The sequence below is a fragment of the Hippocampus zosterae genome, chromosome 16, assembly GCF_025434085.1.
Source record: "Hippocampus zosterae strain Florida chromosome 16, ASM2543408v3, whole genome shotgun sequence".
In the NCBI taxonomy this organism is placed as follows: Eukaryota; Metazoa; Chordata; class Actinopteri; order Syngnathiformes; family Syngnathidae; genus Hippocampus; species Hippocampus zosterae.
This window is the reverse complement of record NC_067466.1, coordinates 6,119,071-6,135,052: the sequence shown is the minus strand read 5'-3', so window position 1 is coordinate 6,135,052 and position 15,982 is coordinate 6,119,071. Positions and strand designations below refer to the sequence as shown.

At 46.3% G+C, this 15,982-nt stretch overlaps 1 protein-coding gene across 15 annotated transcripts in view; it reads right to left on the bottom strand.

Annotated features, from left to right (window-relative positions):
• Positions 1-15,982, bottom strand: part of LOC127587825 (uncharacterized) — a 257,761-nt gene that overhangs the window by 183,441 nt on the left and 58,338 nt on the right. The window contains exon 2 of one of the 15 annotated variants that reach the window (XR_007958868.1): positions 12,543-12,908. The exons of the other annotated variants lie outside the window; for them this stretch is intronic. The gene's annotated coding sequence lies outside the window, so the exon portion shown is untranslated. Of the gene's footprint in view, positions 1-12,542; positions 12,909-15,982 lie in introns of those variants that run through there. 15 annotated transcript variants of the gene reach the window in all.

The following is a 15,982-nucleotide window of genomic DNA, read 5'->3' as shown; positions in this document are numbered from 1 at the left end:
CATGATGTTGACCTGGAAGAGCATGTCAGAAGATTGCACAGCCAATTTCCCAGATCAGGCTCGGAAGCAAGTGTTCTGCTACATACTCTTGTCCCTTCATGTATATATCATTATATTCATTGTGAAAGTGTACTTTCTTTATTGTGTTGTTTTATGAACCTGTTGCAGATGATGAGGGCATACCTGCGTGCTGATGGTATTGTAGTACAAAGAAAAAGAGTTCGAGAAATCCTCAACCGTATTGAGCCAGCTGCTGCAGCCCAGAGATGGAGACAGACTGTGGCTAGAAGAACATACTATGTGCCATTCCCCAATAGTTTATGGCACATAGATGGGCATATGCGTCTCATTCGGTAATAAGGGATCATCTTATATTTGTACTCGTGGGAGCATTAGAAAGCCATATTGTATGGACAGCACAGATTAAATTGAATTTTATCATTTGTATATCCAAGTTACACAAACTCCAAATTGCCTCCATGTAGTCTTAAGTGCACAGCAATACCTTCTCTACCGAGATGATATTTCAAACAAGATATGAAACTTGATTGTTTTCTTGTATTTAATCATTATTCTTTTCATGTTTGTTTTACAGGTGGGTGTTTGTGACACATGCCGGCATTGATGGGAATTCCAGGCTAATAACGTACCTTCAACTGGAGCACAGACAACACAGCTTTGACAGTGTTGAAATATTTTGTCCAAGCCACCTGCCTGTATGGGTTACCCTCCAGAGTAAGATCCGACCATGGTGGTGAAAACACTGGTTGCTCTTTTAATGAACCTACTGCAGGGACAAGACACCAAAATTATTTCTAGCTCCAGCCAACACCCCCTCACAATTTACTCACACCTCCCATGGCCTGATTATCCACCAACAGGGGCCCTTTTTGGATTATCATTTTGGCATAGGAACTTTCCTTTCCTATCCTAACCGAGTGAGATGAGCCGGTAGCACCTGGAGCAAAGATCGTCTAAATTTTAATAATGCTTAGGAAAGGTTCTGACCATCCTTTACGAAAGGAAAGGAGATATATTATGCAGCAGGAATATTTAAAGGGGAAGTCTTTTTTTATGTTGTTGTTGTTGTTGTTGTCGACCCCACCCGTGCCCCGACATTGGGGGACCGGGCCCTCACTCCGTCTCCCGGATCCCCAGATCCCCCTCCGCCGCCCAGCGGGCGAGCAGGGTCGCCACTCCGCTTGGGTTTCGCCAGTGGTCCTCCGGAGTCAGTGTGGTGGGTATGTTTGTGCAGGTGAACAGGTGTTGTGTGTCGTGCACTTGCGTGCCGCATAGCGCACAGAGTGGTGTTGGGTGTGTGTCCGGTGTAATGTTGTGTAGGTAGGAGTGGAGGGCTGGTGATTTGTTGGTTCGGAGTTGTGCTAGGAGTTGTCTGGTTCTGTGTGGTAGGTCTTGCTCTGATGGGTCTATTTCTGGTGCTGGTGCATGTATTACTTTGTTGTGTTGTCTGGTGTCCAAGTGTGTTTGTACAAAGTGGGTGTGTATGTCTTTCATGTTCTGTTTTATGGTGTCGTTGTTGGTGTCCTGTGGTGCTGTGTCTTTGTTGTGTGTGTAGTTGTTGTTGTGGAAGATTGTTTGTTTCTTTTGTCTGGGTGGTGGTGGTTGTTGAGTGAGTGGGTGTAGTGGGTGGGTTGGGTGTTGGGCTTTTTGTCTGATTTGCGATGCGTGTAGTTTTAGATGGGTGTTCAGTGGGAGAGTTTTTGTTTCCTCATGCAAGTGTTGTATGTTTGTGTCTTGTGTGCATCCTGTTGCTATTCTGAGTGCTGTGTTCTGTGTGGTCTGGAGTTTTGTCTTGTTTGTGTCCGATAGTATTGGTGACCATATAGTGTTTGCGTATTCGAGCGTGTGAGTGTGGTTGCTTTGTATGTGGTGAGTATAGTTTCTTTGGATTTTCCCCAGTGAGTGGTTGTTAAGGCTTTAAGTATTTTGTTTGATTGCTTGGCGCGGGTTAGAGTGTGTTGTGTGTGTTTTGAGAAGGTGAGTTTGGGGTCCCATGTTAATCCCAGTATTTTGGGTTCGCGGACTGTGGGTCGGGTGGTGTTATCTATTTGTAAAGTGAGCCTGTTGCTGTATTCTGCCGGATCCGGTGTGAACAGAGTGGTGGTGGTTTTGTCTGCGTTGAGTGTGAGTTGGTTCTGTTTTGTCCAGTTGTATATGTCGTGGAGATATTTTTGTACTTGTTGTTGTGCCTGTTGTGGTTTGACATGTGTGGATAGAATGGTGATGTCGTCTGCATATGTAACTGTGTGTACATTTGGAGGTGGTTGTGGTAAGTCTGCCATGTATATGTTGAATAGTGTTGGTGAAAGTACTCCCCCCTGTGGTACCCCCGTTTTCGTGTTTCTATGTTCTGATGTTTCCCCCCGGTATTGAGTGTATTGTCTGCGTCCCCTTATGTAGTTGAAGATGTATTTGATGATGATGTTTGGGGTGTTAGTGTTGTTGAGTTTGTTTGTGAGTGTGTGTAGGTTTACCGTGTCAAAGGCTTTGGACATGTCTAGGGCTATGGCAACTGTTCGTTGTGGTGGTTTTTGTTGATTGAAACCTGTGGCTATGATGTTGTGTATGTGGTGTAGTGCTGTGGTTGTGGAGTGTTGTTTTCGGAAGCCGTGTTGGTGAGAGGGTAGTTGAGTGTTGTTGGTAATGAAGGGTAGTATTACCTTTTCCATTGTTTTGGCTATTGGGCTGAGTAGTGCTATTGGTCTGTAAGATGGGCCGAGTGCGTGGTTTTTGTTGGGTTTTGGTATTGGGATTATTTTTGCAGTCTTCCATATTGCGGGGATGGTGTTGGTGTTGAGTGATGTGTTGTAAGTGTGTGTGAGTAGTGTTATTGCTTTGGGGCCTAGGTGTTTCAGATGTCTGATGTTTATGTTGTCTGGGCCTGTGGAGTTGTTGCTTTTGGAGCGTTGTAGTGCTTGTTTGACTTGTTGTTCTGTGATGGTTATGGGCGTGGTGTTGAGTTTTCGTATTTTGCGTTGTAGTTGTCTGTATGTTCTGTTGGTTTTGTGTTGTATTATGTTGGTGAATTGTTTGTTGAATGCTCGTGCTTTCTGTTTGTTGGATATTGCCGTGTGTTGTCCGAACTGTATTGTGGTGTTTTCTGGTGCTTTTTGTTCTTTGTTTGATAGTCTTGTTACTGTGTTCCAGAGTATGTGTTGTTTGTGTCTGTGGTTCCATGCATCCGTTAAGTGTTCTTTCCATAGCTCTTGTTTGTGTTTTTGGATTTGTGTGTCTATTTCTTTGTTTAGGTCTGTGATGCGTGGGTCTTGGTGGTTTTGTTGTCTGATGTCGTTTCTTTGGCTGATGAGTGTTCTGATGTGTTGTGGTAGGAGAAGTGATTTGCTTTTTATTTTTCCGTGGGGTATGTGGTGTTTGTCTGCTGTAAGTATGAGGTTTGTGAGCATGGTGTTGGCTGTGTGGATGTTGTCAGGTATGGTTATGTTCTCCAGTGCTGATTCTATTTCAGAGGTGTATCCTTCCCAGTCTGCTTTCCTGTAATTTGTGTAAGTTTGAAGGTGTTGTTGTAGGCGGAAAGGAGCACGCGTGTTGTGTGTGATTTTGATAGGAAGGTGGTCTGAACTGAGTGCGTGTATTGTGGTCCATGTTGTTCTGTTTGTGATGCTGTTGCTGGCTGTTGTGATGTCCGGTGATGTTGGTTGTTGGTTGATGTTTGTAGGTTTTCTGGTGGGTGTGTTTGCGTTTAGAGTGATTTGTTGGGAGTTTTGTAGTATGTCTGCAATGTGGGTGCCTCTGTGGTCGTCGTAGGGAGAGTGCCATTGTGTTGAGTGAGCGTTGATGTCTGCGGTTAGAATGGTGTTGTTCAGCGAGTTTATGTATTGGAAGGTGTTGGTGATGTCTGTGTCTTCTGTGGCGTGGTCTGGTCGGGTGGTATCTCTGGGGGGTATATACATGTTGCATATGTGTCGTCTTTTGTGGTTGGTTATGTGAATCTTTACGGTTTGAATTTCTGTAGTGTTGGTGTTAATGTTGTTGGGGATGTTCATGGGAGTGAATGTGTATCTACTGTATATCTATAAAAAAAATCCTCGTCTCACCCCTCAGGTGGTGTCCATCCCTCATTCAGCTGGGGTCCTCTACCAGAGGCCAGGAAGCTTGAGGGTTCTGCGCAGTATCCTTGCCGTTCCCAGCACTGCACATTTCTGGACTGAGATGTCCGATGTTGTTCCCGGGATCTGTTGCAACCACTCATCATCTAGTTTGGGGGTCACTGCCCCGAGTGCTCCGACCACCACAGGCACGACTGTCCCCTTTACCTTCCAGGCTCTCTCCAGCTCCTCTCTGAGCCCTTGGGATTTCTCGAGTTTCTCGTGTTCCTTCTTTCTGATGTTTCCAGCACTTGGGACCGCTACATCCACTACAACGGCTTTCCTCTGCCCTTTATCTATCATCAGGATATCTGGTTGGTTCGCCATTACCATCTTGTCAGTCTGGATCTGGAAGTCCCATAGGATCTTCGCTCTGTCATTCTCCACCACCTTCGGAGGTGTTTCCCATTTTGACCTTGGGGTTTCCAGTCCGTACTCCGCACAGATGTTTCGGTAGACTATGCCAGCCACCTGGTTATGGCGTTCCATATAGGCTTTCCCTGCCAGCACCTTACACCCTGCAGTTATGTGTTAGATCGTCTCAGGTGCCTCTTTGCACAACCTACACCTTGGGTCTTGTCTGGTGTGGTATATCTGGGCCTCAATGGCTCTAGTGCTCAGGGCCTGCTCCTGAGCAGCCAGGATGAGTGCCTCTGTACTGTCCTTCAGGCCAGCCCTCTCTAGCCACTGATGGGAATTCTTGAGATCGGCCACTTCAGTTATGGTCCGGTGGTACATCCCGTGTAGGGGCTTGTCCTCCGATGATGGTCCCTCTTCCAGCGCCTCATCCTCTGTTGCCCATTGTCTGAGACATTCTCTGAGTACGTCATCCGTTGGAGCCTTCTCCTTGATGTATTCATGGAGCTTGGATGTTTCATCCTGGACAGTTGCTCTCACACTCACTAGTCCCCAGCCGCTTTCCTTGTTGCCAGTTCAAGGTTGCCATTGGCTTGTGGTACACCGAGGTACTTGTAGCTGTCCTCAATGTCTGCTATTGTTCCTTCGGGGAGTGAGACCCCTTCAGTCCGGACTACCGTTCCTCTCTTAGTCACCATCCGACTATCACATCCCGATGTCGCTGCTGTAGATCCTGGTTGTGTGGATCAGGGAGTCTATGTCCCTTTCACTCTTAGCATACAGCTTTATGTCATCCATGTAGAGGAGGTGACTGATCGTAGCTTCATTTCTGAGGCTGTATCCATAGCCTGTCTTGGTGATTACTTGGCTTAGGGAGTTCAGTCCTATGCAGAACAGCAATGGGGAGAGTGCATCACCTTGGTATATGCCACATTTGATGGACACTTGGGTAAGTGGCTTGCCATTGGCTTCAAGTGTGGTTTTCCACATCCTCATCAAGTTCGCAACGAAGGCTCTTAGGGTCCTGTTCACCTTATACACATCCAAGCATTCAGTGATCCATGTATGTGGCATCGAGTCATAGGCTTTCTTTTAATCAATCCAGGCTGTGCACAGGTTGGTACATCGGGACCTGCAGTCTTGTGCGACTGTTCTGTCAACCAGGAGCTGATGTTTGGCTCCCCTGGTATCTCTACCAATGCCCTTCCGTGCTTCGCTCATGTATTGATCCATGTGTGCACTTATCTTAGCCGCAACATGAGCTTCCAAAATTGTGGAGGGACAGGTTATTGGCCGATAGTTGGATGCGACTGCACCCTTTGTGGGATCTTTCATGATAAGGATCGTTCGCCCTTCGGTTAGCCATCCTGGGTGAGTCCCATCCCTAGGCAGCTGGTTCATTTGTGCTGCTGGGCGCTCATGGAGTGCTGTGAGTCTCTTTAGCCAGTAAGTGTGGACCATGTCCGGGCCTGGTGCTGTCCAGTTCTTCATATTTGAGACTATTTCCTTTATGTCTGCCACTGTTAAGGTAATTGGGTTCTGTTCAGGGAGGTGTCTGTGCTCCTCTCTTTGGGTGACCAGCCATTGTGCACTGCTGTTATGTGCAACCTCCTTCTCCCATCTGCCTCCCCAGTACCTTTCAGTTTCCAGTCTTGGTGGATCAGCTCTGTTGTTAGGACCCTGCCACTGAGCGTACACTTTCGCAGGTTGTGTTGCAAACAGCCTGTTTATTCGTCTGGCCTCATTCTCTTTCGTGTACCGCTTTAGGCGGCTGGACAAGGCTTGGAGCCTTTGTTTCGAGTGCTTCATATATGGTCATCTGGATGTACCTCTCAGGATCGGCCTTTTCATCACACCTCTCTGGACCTCAGTCAATTGACTCACATCTTTCCGAGCCGCCTTGATCTTAGCCTCCAACCGTCTTTTCCATGGTCGGTAATGTATCTCATGGCTTCCATGGTTGCTCTTATAGCCAAGCATCTCAAGGATCACTGATGCTGAAGCGTATATCAGTTCATTTCCGTGATCGTTACGGTAAGGATCGCCCTCAGTGCTGAATTCACACTTTCCAAGAGACTTTCAGGTGGTACTTCACATAGCCGTTGTAATCGGATTCTAGGTTTCCCAGCTTTCATTCTTGCCATGATCTTAGCTTTCAGGTCAGTTGCTGCCTCGCTCAGCATTTCATTCATTGGGGCTGGCCTCCCAATCTCATCATCTGCATTCACTCTGGTATGAACTCCTCCTCTGATCTGGCAGCCTGGGGCCCCTCACCATGGAACCTGCGTTGTACCTCATCAATCTCAAGTTGTGACAGCAGTTGCCGTTTGTGGATGTTGGAACACTGAGTTACGAGTTGTTTCGTGGCCACCCGTGACTGTGGGTTTTGAAGTAACCATTTAGCCCACATTCTCTCCATGTAACCTCTCTGACTAGGCTTGCTTGAGTAGTAGCATTCCAACAGAGCCATGTTATTGCATCTTGCCCATCTCTGCTCCATTTTTCATCAAGGTGCTCTGGTTCCCCAGCACCTGACGCAGACCTTGTTTGGCCGGGCGACGTCTGAGCTGGCATGTCATTCATTTTATTGTCTCTCATCATTGTATGAGGTACGCATTAGCGTGAAGGCTCTTGCCCAAGGACCCACACTGGATGGTGTTATGTGCTCATTTTTTGCCCCAAGTGGGGAGCGGAGGGACGGGCGCTGGGGGGGGGGCCATCGTGGTGGGGCAGGCCCCTACGCGGGATGTGCCACCGGACCGTGGCTGAGGTGGCTGATCTCAAGAAGTCCTATCGGTGGCTGGAGGGGACTGGCCTGGGGGACAGCGCAGGGGCGCTCATCCTGGCTGCTCAGGAGCGGGCCTTGGGCGCCGGAGCCGTCGAGGCCCGGATGTGCCGCGCCGGACAGGACCCGGGGTGTGGGTTGTGCGGGGAGGCGCCTGGGACGATCCGGCACGTGGCTGCGGGGTGTGGGATGCTGGCAGGGGGGGCCTGCGTGGAGCGCCATGGCCAGGTGGCTGGCGTGGTCTGCCGAGGCATCTGTGCGGAGTGTGGACTGGGGGCCCCGGGGTCGGAGTGGGGGGCACCTCCGAGGGTGGTGGAGGGTGGCGGAGCGGGGATCCTGTGGGACTTCCGGATCCAGACTGGCGGGATGGTGGTGGCGAGCCAGCCAGATGTCGTGGTCGTGGATGGGGGGCGGAGGAGGGCCGTTGTGGTGGATGTGGCGGTCCCAGGTGGTGGAGGCATCGGGAGGGGGGAGCATGGGGGGCTCGGGGGGTACCAGGGGCTCGGGGAGGGGCTGGGGAGGGCCTGGGGGGTGGGGGTGGCGGTCGTGCCTGTGGTGGTCGGGGCGCTCGGGGCAGTGACCCCCGGACTGGATGGGTGGTTGCGACAGATCCCGGGACCAGCGTCGGACATCTCGGTCCGGAGGTGTGCGGTGCTGGGAGCGGCGGGGGTACTGCGCGGGGCCCTCGGGCTTCCTGGCCTCTGGTGGAGGACCCGAGCTGAATGAGGGACGGACACCACCCGAGGACACCTCCTATTGGCTCCATGATAAGAGCTCCACCCAGCAAAGAATTAACCCTTTAAAACCTGATTCTGAGCTTTCACAATTATTTACCGCCATTTGCGTAATATCTACAGTATACAGAAGGAATCAAGCAATTTTTACCAATGTATCTGTAGGTGATGTTTATTTATTATGTACACAGAGATAAAGAGTAATGGCACAGCTCTGCAGTATCTTTCCACTTTTATATATGTATGCTATACTAAATAACATGAATAGGGCACCATATAATGCAACAGTTATGCAACTCCCTAAATAATGATGTGAATTTTCAGTTGTTGCTAAATCAGTTAGGATGTTATAATTTGTGGTGTAGATGCGAATTTAGGAGAGCAGGACAATATATCGCATTGCAATTGGAGCAGCAGCTTGGTTGATGATGTCCCCAAACCGGCTCATCTATTATATTTGTCGTGCAATACAATGAAAATGAGCACAATTGCAAAACATAGGCTTCTTATATTTTAAAATAAAATAATCACGTTTACCGTTCTGGGGTTTCTACAATCATGAATGGAGGCATTATTTACAGCAGGTTGATGTTGTTGTTGTTGTTGTCGACCCCACCCGTGCCCCGACATTGGGGGACCGGGCCCTCACTCCGTCTCCCGGATCCCCAGACCCCCCTCCGCCGCCCAGCGGGCGAGCAGGGCCGCCACTCCGCTTGGGTTTCGCCAGAGGTCCTCCGGAGTCAGTGTGGTGGGTATGTTTGTGCAGGTGAACAGGTGTTGTGTGTCGTGCACTTGCGTGCCGCATAGCGCACAGAGTGGTGTTGGGTGTGTGTCCGGTGTAATGTTGTGTAGGTAGGAGTGGAGGGCTGGTGATTTGTTGGTTTGGAGTTGTGCTAGGAGTTGTCTGGTTCTGTGTGGTAGGTCTTGCTCTGATGGGTCTATTTCTGGTGCTGGTGCATGTATTACTTTGTTGTGTTGTCTGGTGTCCAAGTGTGTTTGTACAAAGTGGGTGTGTATGTCTTTCATGTTCTGTTTTATGGTGTCGTTGTTGGTGTCCTGTGGTGCTGTGTCTTTGTTGTGTGTGTAGTTGTTGTTGTGGAAGATTGTTTGTTTCTTTTGTCTGGGTGGTAGTGGTTGTTGAGTGAGTGGGTGTAGTGGGTGGGTTGGGTGTTGGGCTTTTTGTCTGATTTGCGATGCGTGTAGTTTTAGATGGGTGTTCAGTGGGAGAGTTTTTGTTTCCTCATGCAAGTGTTGTATGTTTGTGTCTTGTGTGCATCCTGTTGCTATTCTGAGTGCGGTGTTCTGTGTGGTCTGGAGTTTTGTCTTGTTTGTGTCCGATAGTGTTGGTGACCATATAGTGTTTGCGTATTCGAGGCGTGCGAGTGTGGTTGCTTTGTATGTGGTGAGTATAGTTTCTTTGGATTTTCCCCAGTGAGTGGTTGTTAAGGCTTTAAGTATTTTGTTTGATTGCTTGGCGCGGGTTAGAGTGTGTTGTGTGTGTTTTGAGAAGGTGAGTTTGGGGTCCCATGTTAATCCCAGTATTTTGCGTTCGCGGACTGTGGGTAGGGTGGTGTTATCTATTTGTAAAGTGAGTCTGTTGCTGTATTCTGCCGGATCCGGTGTGAACAGAGTGGTGGTGGTTTTGTCTGCGTTGAGTGTGAGTTGGTTCTGTTTTGTCCAGTTGTATATGTCGTGGAGATATTTTTGTACTTGTTGTTGTGCCTGTTGTGGTTTGACATGTGTGGATAGAATGGTGATGTCGTCTGCATATGTAACTGTGTGTACATTTGGAGGTGGTTGTGGTAAGTCTGCCATGTATATGTTGAATAGTGTTGGTGAAAGTACTCCCCCCTGTGGTACCCCCGTTTTCGTGTTTCTGTGTTCTGATGTTTCCCCCCGGTATTGAGTGTATTGTCTGCGTCCCCTTATGTAGTTGAAGATGTATTTGATGATGATGTTTGGGGTGTTAGTGTTGTTGAGTTTGTTTGTGAGTGTGTGTAGGTTTACCGTGTCAAAGGCTTTGGACATGTCTAGGGCTATGGCAACTGTTCGTTGTGGTGGTTTTTGTTGATTGAAACCTGTGGCTATGATGTTGTGTATGTGGTGTAGTGCTGTGGTTGTGGAGTGTTGTTTTCGGAAGCCGTGTTGGTGAGAGGGTAGTTGAGTGTTGTTGGTAATGAAGGGTAGTATTACCTTTTCCATTGTTTTGGCTATTGGGCTGAGTAGTGCTATTGGTCTGTAGGATGGGCCGAGTGCGTGGTTTTTGTTGGGTTTTGGTATTGGGATTATTTTTGCAGTCTTCCATATTGCGGGGATGGTGTTGGTGTTGAGTGATGTGTTGTAAGTGTGTGTGAGTAGTGTTATTGCTTTGGGGCCTAGGTGTTTCAGATGTCTGATGTTTATGTTGTCTGGGCCTGTGGAGTTGTTGCTTTTGGAGCGTTGTAGTGCTTGTTTGACTTGTTGTTCTGTGATGGTTATGGGCGTGGTGTTGAGTTTTCGTATTTTGCGTTGTAGTTGTCTGTATGTTCTGTTGGTTTTGTGTTGTATTATGTTGGTGAATTGTTTGTTGAATGCTCGTGCTTTCTGTTTGTTGGATATTGCCGTGTGTTGTCCGAACTGTATTGTGGTGTTTTCTGGTGCTTTTTGTTCTTTGTTAGATAGTCTTGTTACTGTGTTCCAGAGTATGTATTGTTTGTGTCTGTGGTTCCATGCATCCGTTAAGTGTTCTTTCCATAGCTCTTGTTTGTGTTTTTGGATTTGTGTGTCTATTTCTTTGTTTAGGTCTGTGATGCGTGGGTCTTGGTGGTTTTGTTGTCTGATGTCGTTTCTTTGGCTGATGAGTGTTCTGATGTGTTGTGGTAGGAGAAGTGATTTGCTTTTTATTTTTCCGTGGGGTATGTGGTGTTTGTCTGCTGTAAGTATGAGGTTTATGAGCATGGTGTTGGCTGTGTGGATGTTGTCAGGTATGGTTAAGTTCTCCAGTGCTGATTCTATTTCAGAGGTGTATCCTTCCCAGTCTGCTTTCCTGTAATTTGTGTAAGTTTGAAGGTGTTGTTGTAGGCGGAAAGGAGCACGCGTGTTGTGTGTGATTTTGATAGGAAGGTGGTCTGAACTGAGTGCGTGTATTGTGGTCCATGTTGTTCTGTTTGTGATGCTGTTGCTGGCTGTTGTGATGTCCGGTGATGTTGGTTGTTGGTTGATGTTTGTAGGTTTTCTGGTAGGTGTGTTTGCGTTTAGAGTGATTTGTTGGGAGTTCTGTAGTATGTCTGCAATGAGGGTGCCTCTGTGGTCGTCGTAGGGAGAGTGCCATTGTGTTGAGTGAGCGTTGATGTCTGCGGTTAGAATGGTGTTGTTCAGCGAGTTTATGTATTGGAAGGTGTTGGTGATGTCTGTGTCTTCTGTGGCGTGGTCTGGTCGGGTGGTATCTCTGGGGGGTATATACATGTTGCATATGTGTAGTCTTTTGTGGTTGGTTATGTGAATCTTTACGGTTTGAATTTCTGTAGTGTTGGTGTTAATGTTGTTGGGGATGTTCATGGGAGTGAATGTGACTGATTTGTGAATGTATGTGAGCAGTCCTCCTCCTCCCTTGTGTTCTCTGTCTTTCCTAATGCTGGTGTAGTTGGTGAGACGAGGTGTGTTGTGTTGTTTTTCTAGTTTGGTTTCTTGTATGGTGATGATGTCTGCGTGCTGTTGTGAGGAAAGTTCTTCTAGTTCTGTTTTCTTGTTTTGGATGCCGTTGATGTTTATTTGTAGTATGGTCAGTGTGTGTTTGTTGTTTTTGTTGGTGGGTGTTGTTCTTTGTGGGTTGTTCGGGGGTTGTGGTGTTGGGGTGTTTGTTGTTTGCGTGTGTGTTCTGCATGTCCACGTGTTTGTGTATTGGCGGGTGGTGATGCCGGAGCAATGTCTGTGTATCCAGTGTGGGTGTGTTGAGTTGCATCTGAGTGAGGTTTGTCTGCGTGTGATGATTCTATTGCAGCTATTGCAGGTCCAGGTTTGGGGGGGTGGTCTTGTGTTTGTTGTATCTCTGTTGGAGTTGTCTGTCCGTGTTGCCTTTGAGGGTAGTGTTGGTGAGGCGAGTGTGTTGTTTTGGTCTGTTTGTGCTCTGCTGCCTGTTGGTGTCCTACGAGGTGTTGTTGTTCGTGGTGGTGTTTTGGGATGTAGTCTGCATTTCCATGTTATGTTGTATTGTCTAGTGTTTATGTTTGTGCAATGTTTGTGTACCCAGTGTGGTGTGTGGTGGTTGCATCTGAAGGATGTCTGTCTTCTTGTAATCTGTTGTGTGCAAATGTCGCATGTCCAGGTAGTTTGTTGTGTGTGTGTTTGTTGCGTGCGTGAGAGTGTCTGTGTGGGCCCCGGATTTGTCTCTTTGTCCCCCGCCTGGAGCAAAAGGTCCGCCCGCCACCCTGCCAGGTTCAGGGGGCGGTTAGCCGAAAAAAAAAAAAAAACGGCCGTAAGGGCACCCCGTTCGGGGTGCAGGGATTGGTTCCTTGATTTGTCCCCCCGTTCGGGGGGAACCCTCCAACTGCGAGTAAGCCAAGGAGTTTGGAGGTAGAGCGGGTTGACAGCAGTGTGATCGAGCAGATTAGATAGAGTAGAATTTGAATGGGGCTTCACTGATTTATTTCATACAATTAATATCTAAAACACAGTTGAAAAATATTTGATTGTTAAAATATTTAAATACAAGAACTATATCAAGAAATTAACAAAACATAGTTTTTTTAGTTAGGAGAAAAGTCTAAAAACATATCACAAATGACAAACGTTGTGCCTCTCCTCCTCCTGTTCTTCAATGAAGCTGATCACCCTCCAGCTCCCGTTAGAAACATCGTGCTGCTGAAGGTGTGCCGGCAGAATGGTTGTGATACAGGAGGTGCTGTGGACTCTCCCAGAAACGAGGACCTAGTTTAGTTGTAGATCCAGTAAAACATAGTGCAAATGTGACATTATTTATAATGCACAGTTACAGTCTTGTGAATATTAAAAAATGTACTTCATGTAATGCAGGAAGCGAATATTTCAAACGAACTAAGGCAGCAAACAGTAAGAGCAAAATCGTGTTCCAAACATTAACTCTTTTTTTAAATGTCAATTAGCTTGTGAGTAATAAGACAAAATGTGACTGTCAGACAGAGAACTGTCAGAGCAAACGGCAGATTTTAGAAAGTCCTGCCGAAATAAATCTGCACCCGACTGCGACTGTCAGCGTTGAACTGCCGCCATTGCTGTCAAAGTCAGACACATCTCCAAAATTGTTGGAGCAAATTTTTAAGCAGGCTTCATCTTGATAAATTGACCACGTATTTGACATTTACACCATAACGTTACCGCCTAAAATAATCGTAAAACAAAATTTTGTGTAACAACAAGAGTAATATGTACCCCAAAAGCTTTCAAAGCGTCTGAAAGTTTTCTCCTCCGTTTTTGTTGGGGCTTGGCTCGAAATGCATCATGATTGGCCGCCCGAAGTCCACGTGTCTGTCGGACGTGCTCTCATTGGTCTACAATACCATCACGGATGAATAAATACTCAAAGGGCTTGCCAGGCAAGCCCTTTGAACCCTTTAAATACTCAATGGGCTTGCCTGGCAAGCCCTTTGAGTATTTATTCCATTTTGCCCACTAGTTCACTAGTAAGGTCATTTTGACGCTTACTAGTGAACATGTAAGGCCATAAATGTGCCCACTAGTTCACTAGTAAGATCATTTTGAGGCTTACTAGTTGACATGTAAGCCACAAAACGCCCGCTAGTTCACTAGTAAGATAATTTTGAGGCTTCTAGTGAACATGTAAGCCACAGAACGCCCACTAGTTCACTAGTGAGATCATTTTGACGCTTACTAGTGAACATGTAAGCCACAAAACGCTCACTAGTTCACTAGTAAGGTCATTTTGACGCTTACTAGTGAACATGTAAGCCACAAAACGCTCACTGGTTCACTAGTAAGGTAATTTTGACGCTTACTAGTGAACATGTAAGCCACAAAACGCCCACTAGTTCCCTAGTAAGATCATTTTGACACTTATTTATGAACATGTCAGCCACAAAACGCTCACTCGTTCACTAGTAAGATCATTTTGACGCTTACTAGTGAACATGTAAGCCACAAAACGCCCACTAGTTCACTAGTAAGGTCATTTTGACGCTTACTAGTGAACATGTAAGCCACAAAACGCCCACTAGTTCACTAGTAAGATCATTTTGACGCTTACTAGTGAACATGTAAGGCCATAAATGTGCCCACTAGTTCACTAGTAAGTTCATTTTGAGGCTTACTAGTTGACATGTAAGCCACACATCGCCTACTAGTTCACTAGTAAGATCATTTTGAGGCTTACTAGTGAACATGTAAGCCACAAAACGCCCAATAGTTCACTAGTAAGATCATTTTGACGCTTACTAGTGAACATGTAAGCCACAAAACGCTCACTAGTTTACTAGTAAGGTCATTTTGACGCTTACTAGTGAACATGTAAGCCACAAAACGCTCACTAGTAAGGTCATTTTGACGCTTACTAGTGAACATGTAAGCCGCAAAACGCCCACTAGTTCACTAATAAGATTATTTTGACGCTTACTACTGAACATTTAAGGCCATAAATGTGCCCACTAGTTCACTGGTAAGATGATTTTGACGCTTACTAGTGAACATGTAAGGCCATAAATGTGCCCACTTGTAGTGCTAGTGACATTACACTGTACTTGCATTAAATGCAAATAAGGATGATTACGAAAACATGTAACGGTATCCTATTGGCTGTACGTTTCAAAATAGTGTCATCCCACCAGTCAGGGCTCATGATTTTGGAAATTCTGTGCCCACTTAGTTTTTTAAAACAACAATGGCGGACAGTGTCCTGAGACGTATTCGGCGAAGGTGCAGGGCAATAGAGAGTGCCTGTCATCAAGGGTCTGCCGGTGAAAGTGAAGCACGCGCGATAAACATTTCAATTGCTAATTTAAGAAGAGTTAGTAACCAGTTTAGCGCTGATACTATTCAAAGTTTGATTCAAAGTCCAATAGATCTCCGATCTGTCATCATTGCGGGACCCACTCCTAATGGTGGACGTGTTTGTTCCCATGTGGCACATCGTTTGCACACAGGTAAAATGGCTACCATTTTTTGTCATTGGTTTTTCGTATGTATTTTTATTCAAACTACACACGGGTTTTACTGACGACTTGCTGTGACTTACCTTCTATCACCCTGTCAAACGTCGTTTTATACCAGTGGTTTTCCTGCAAATCAGTAGACTATTAAGTAACGCGATGGCTGTACACTTTTAAGCAATAACTAGTGATCTTTTAGTTATTCAATTATAAGTTTGAATTATTTTTTTCTTGAGTAAAATGGTTAGAGAAAATAGCTGCTCGTGGTTTTGAAGCTGCATATACTTTTATGTACATCTGTGTCTATATGCCTGTACTGTATACAGTATATAAAAAACACGTAGTGATTCGTTTGCTTGAATTCCTTAATCCTTTTATTTCCATACTTTAGGTAGACGAGGAAGACCAGCACTTGACATTACAAGTGATCAAATTGAACTGCTCCCCACTCAGGGCTTTACAGTGAGAGCCATCACTGAGATGTTGTGTTGTTCCTCTTCATACCTGCATAAAAAAATGAAGTTTTTTCAGATTTCAGCCAGAAATAGATTTACTCCCATTCATGATGTTGACCTGGAAGAGCATGTCAGAAGATTGCACAGCCAATTTCCCAGATCAGGCTCGGAAGCAAGTGTTCTGCTACATACTCTTGTCCCTTCATGTATATATCATTATATTCATTGTGAAAGTGTACTTTCTTTATTGTGTTGTTTTATGAACCTGTTGCAGATGATGAGGGCATACCTGCGTGCTGATGGTATTGTAGTACAAAGAAAAAGAGTTCGAGAAATCCTCAACCGTATTGAGCCAGCTGCTGCAGCCCAGAGATGGAGACAGACTGTGGCTAGAAGAACATACTATGTG